We start from the raw sequence: 5516 nt of genomic DNA on the forward strand, positions 1-5516 counted from the left end.
GCTGCTCTTCCAACCTCATTTTCTGCCCTCTCTCCCCGCTCAGTTACTCATCTCCAGCCTCCTTGTGGTTTTTTAGAAATGCCAAACCAATGCGTGCTGTTCCCTTACATCATTTAGATCTCTCCTCTTCTCTCGGAAAAGCCTTTCTTGAATACCCTACCTCACAGTTTTATTTGTCTTTGCAGCATCTAGCACTACCCATCATTATACTCATTTATATGTGTATTTGTCTCTCCTACAAGGATACAAGTTCTATGAGAACAAAAGACTATGTCTGAACGCAGGTTTCCTGTTTAGCTCCTGTCACATATTGCTACAGTACAATGGACAGTTGTCATATGGTTAACCATCATTTTTTGAATAACTTTCCTTTATTTAGAACTTAAATTTCCAGCCTCCCTTGCAGTTAGGCTCAAGAATATGACCTAGGTTCGGCCAATCGTCTCATCCATGTGAAACTTAAATTCAGCCATCAGCAACCAGGGGAAACATGCTCTGTATGGAGCTTACAGTTTTGCTGATACAAATAGCAGCAGAAGTGGCTAGCTTTGTTGGCAGCACTAACAGCAACAGCAGTTTCTCAGTGGTTGCAAGATTGAGTTGCTGATGCAGAAGTGGCATTGGTGGGGAGGTATAATGAGGACAGTTTCCTTACTGGACTTGTTCTGCAGTGGTTTTGTGCATTATTCCTGGAGGCTTAGCCTCTGTCATGATTCTCTACACCTTCCAACAATTCTGAGAGCTACACAATATCTTCAACATACTCTTTTCCTGCTACATCAGCAAGAGTCAGCTTTTCTTTCTCACTAAGGATCCTGACTTTATAGAGTTGATTGTGTCTTTTTCCCCCAGTAGGCTACAACCTCCATTGGATGATTTACCAACTATTTGGTCAATGCTTACTATGTGATGGACAACATCCTCACAGAGCTTCCAGTCTAGTGGCAAGACAGATACATAGACAATTACAGTAGAGAGTGATAGATGCTAAGATGTGATAATGGGAAAGCACACATTGGAGCCAGGGCCTGTGTCTTCATCTTTGTACCAGAGTGTCTAACACACTTCCCATTATAAAGAAAGCATTTTCCATAGACTTTGGGTGGAGATAAACAGAGCAGTAAAACTCTGGTACTCTTCTCCCTCAAAGATGTCTTTTTTCATCCATCCTATATTTCCCATGTGTCTGTGTCTTTGACTAAGGGTCATGTAAGGGTAGACCAGAGGTTGGAACCATCATTCATTCATTTATTCAATCAGTCAGTATCCAAAAATTTATGGAACACACATGACATACACCAGGCACTATAGTAGGTGCTGGGGAATAGCAGTGAATAACACAGATTTACTCCCTCTTAAAATGACAGAGCACAATGAGTATTTAAAAGTGGATTGGTTTCTATATAGGAATGGCAGACGCTGCTTCTGTGATGACTGTACAAAAGATGTAGAGATTTCATGTTTTCCCGCTGAAACTTACTTATATCCCACAGTAAACTTTTATTCATTTAAAAAGAGGTAACAGATGGTTACTGGAGTTATTGTGACGATCACTTTGTAATATATGCAAATATTGAACAATTGTTATATACCTGAAACTAACATAATGTTATATGTCAATTATACCTCAATAAAAAAAAGAAGTGATAAAAGGAAGTTCAACTGGTTTTATGTTCACAGATAATTACCCTCTAGCTATGTATAAATCAATCTGTTGATAAATCAATGTTTGCATGAGAAATGAATCAGAATCTGCTTGACTTTGAGATGGTGAGGTAGCCACAAATAAGCAAGACGGTGGAAAGATTTAACAAGAGTGTAAGTTGGCTTGTAGCCATTTCCCTGTTTCTGTCAATTTCCTGTTGACTTCCATTTTAGCAGAATGACATGTTATAAACTGTGATTAACTCTTCACAAGGAAAGGTGATTTATTGGGTTTCTTCCTGCTCCCTCTTCCATACCTCTGCTTTCTTTCTCCTATATTCTAAATTCCTTGATTTTCCTTGTACCTTCCTCTTCCCTCTCCTTTTAGTTTTTCCTTCTTGTTTCTTCCCTCAGAGTACAAACTTCAGCCAGAGTGTGACTCTGTTCAATTAATCCAAAAAATTTATTGAGTATCTATTTTATGTTCAGTACTATATAGGATTCTCAGATTAAGATATGAGCAGAAGTAAAAATAAAATAAGTAAAGGTAAAGGATAAATGAACAAAAATACACAGAACAATGAACTCTGTCACAATTGGATTTTCCTTTTGAAACAAGGAGGTCAGAAAAGAAAGAGTGCTGGGTGGACTAAAGATTTTAAGGAATGACTTCTCAAAAAGGGAGTGGGGCACTGTATCTGAATCTGAAAGATTTGGTTGGGAGAGAAGTGGTGATGGCGAGCATTCAGTATCAGTTCTGGGCAGGATTTTATTGTGCTCTGAGGACAGTAGGAAGATGAGATCTTAGTTCAGGGCTTTAGGTGGTGGCCCAGGGAAGCCCCATGGGCCTTTCCATTGTTAAGTCCCATGTTGTTTACCAGCTTTTACTTTGACTCTTTTTGTTTCTTCTCCATAGGAGGCTACAGGGATTCAGCCTACTTTCCTTTCCTGTTTCAAGTCACTGCCACCTACTCTATCTTTGGTGTTTTTATTTCTTCAAACCTTCATATGGAGTTAGTTGCAAGTTCCCAGGCCATTCTTCCTAGCTGTCCCAGAACATAAACACTTCTATGGCAAGAGTTTCATTGCTAAACACCACAAAAATTGAGAACTTGACAAAAGATAAGATAGCTATTGTGAGCATGTTAAAAAAAAAAAAAAGAAAAAACTAAGGTCTTAGAGTCTTGATCCCTGTTCTGTATTTCCTATCTCACATCTAGGAAATGGAGGAGCAGGGCTTACCATTCATTCATTCAAGAAAAGTTTGAGCAATTGAAAACACACACATACATGCAGGAAACAACTAGAAATAAGTGTTGTGCCAGGAAAACACAGTAACGTGATGCAGAACAAATGAGTAGTTACTTTAGTATAAGTAGTCAGGAAGTCCTCTCTAAGAAGGTAACAGTTAAACTGAGTCCTTAAAAGGAGCCATGGGAAAACCAGGGGGAAGTACATTTCAACCAAGCTTGGTGTGTTGGGGGAACAGAAAGAAAGCCAGTGTGGCTGAAGCTTAGTGAGCAAGGACAAAGAAGTCCAAGATGAGGTTTATGGCTTTTCAGGTGAAGAGTTTGATTTTAATTTAAATATGATGGAAAGCCATTCAAGGGTTGGCAAGTGACATGTTATGATTTACATACTTAAAAGATTACACCAGCTGCTATTGAAAGGAACGAGAGTAGAAACAGGGAGTGCAATTAGGAGGCTGTTGTGTGGTGGCTTGAACTAGGGTAGAAGTAGTGAAAATGGAAGAAGTGAATGGATTTGGGATGTGGATTGAAAGTAGAGTCAATTGGATGTGGTGGTTGAGGGAAAGAGACATTAAGGCTGACTCCTATAGGGGTTTGTAGCTTGAGCAACTGGGTGAGTGGTAGCTTCACATCCCATAATCCTGGAATACTCACACACACTTTCTGAGTTCTGTCCCACTGCCCTTGTGTCATTTCTGAGTCTCCTATAGCAGGTTCCATCAAGAATGCACAGAGATAGCCAAGGTAGAATGAAAAGTTTCAATGATCATCTGTTGGAATGTGCCTGATCACAGGGGTAACTAAGCAGTATTGGATGGTACCTGTACTGAGGGATGCGAGGACATAAGAAATACAGTTAAATAGAGGAAACTGTTGTTTTGGAGGGTCATCATAATGTAGAGGACATAAAACAGAAAGACTCCAACAAAGACCCCCCTTTACCGATAGAGAATAGAGAGGACATAATTTTAGTATTGGGTGAGCATTATCAGTGATAGCATGCATGTAAGGTAACACAAAAGTGACAACAAAGTCTAGAGAGATTTCACACAAATTTATACAAAAAAGTAGAAGAGAGAAAAATGAAAACTTATCTGCCTGATAGACAAGAGGATGTACCTTGTGATTGTCTCATTATACCTATGAGAGATCTCTGAGCTAATTTCAGAGTAAGTGTTTATGGTTTCAAGGATTGGAAGGCCCACAACTTTGTTTTGTAAGATCAAAAAGTCAGACCATTGTTACAAGGCTTATTATGTTCTCAAGGTGACACCCTAAAGAAGAGAAGAAGAGAAGATGGGTAGCCAGGGGCCTCCTTACTCAAAGAAAATTTCATCATTTTACCCTTATAATTGCCACAATTTTTTTTCCACCCTAAGTAAATGATATATGAAAATTTCATTGTGTAATGAGAATAAAAGACAAGATATGACATTATAAGCATTTGTGATTTCTCCCACCTCCTCCCCTCCATCTCCCCTCAGTCCTTACTCATGTTTCTCCATCCAAGAGGGGAATGACTGTGCCAACTCTATTCCTGGGCTTTCCTGATGCAGAATCAGAGACTGAGGAGAGTTGGCCTGAGCTGAAGAAACAAGAGTGAATGCCAAGAAGATGCAAATGGCTGTGAGTTACTGGCAGGAAGGAAGAAGGGATAGAAGTCAAAGGAAAGGGGAAGAAAAGCAAAACCAAGACCCACAAGGGATGAAGTTTAGAGAGAATTTTTGGTGATGATTTTGAGATTGGAGCTTTGAGTCACCTGTGGACTTGAGACATATTGAAGCAACAGGAATGGGGCCAAGGAGGTGCTATTATGGGTTACAAGTTGAATTCCCTTTAATATTCTTCCAGTAATGGAAGTAAAGATTCAAGTGACTTTTAAATTACCTTTGATTACTGAGTCAATTTCTTAGAATATGAAGCCCTGCCAAGACAGCCCTGCAGGGCCTGGGTTGGATTTATCCCTTACGGAGACTCTGAAGAGTGTTAACCCTGAAGATGATATGAAATAAGTAAAAATCATCCCCAAGTTCTTTACTGAGCATCTACTGCATTTGTAGCGCTCTGTGAGGCATGGAGGAAGAAACAAAATAGTATAACATGTGGCCAAGCCCTTGAAGCTCTTATACTTAGACAAATGATACATTTCTATACAGACAGGTAAGTAATAACATACCACCAAAGGGGATGTCACAGGACTAGGAGGGCTGTGTGTTGACAGGAAGGAACACTAACTGTATTTTGGGTGCATTCCTAGAACTTAATATCTATTTTTTTCCTTATTCTGTTTTTTAAGCTTGCCCCCAAATTGTAATAATTTTCTTAAGCTTTCAGATTCTATAATTTCAACCATTTATACCAAAGAAAAACACTTTTTTTAGAAAGCCTGGAAAAAAGTACTCAAAGGTTAATAGTTATTTTTCTGGTTCACGGCACTCTAGGCGATCCTATTTTCTTTTTCTTTTCCACTGTTCAGAATTTTCCAATTTTTCTAAAAGGAGTATTTATTGCATGTCAAGAAATTTTTTAAAAATCCCTTATTTTAGAGTTGTGAGTCTAATAATGATTAAAAAATGTGTCTCTGACTATTCTACAATTATTCTACTCTGCTAAAGACAAGTA

Source organism: Equus caballus, chromosome 7, assembly GCF_041296265.1.
Source record: "Equus caballus isolate H_3958 breed thoroughbred chromosome 7, TB-T2T, whole genome shotgun sequence".
NCBI classification, from domain to species: Eukaryota; Metazoa; Chordata; class Mammalia; order Perissodactyla; family Equidae; genus Equus; species Equus caballus.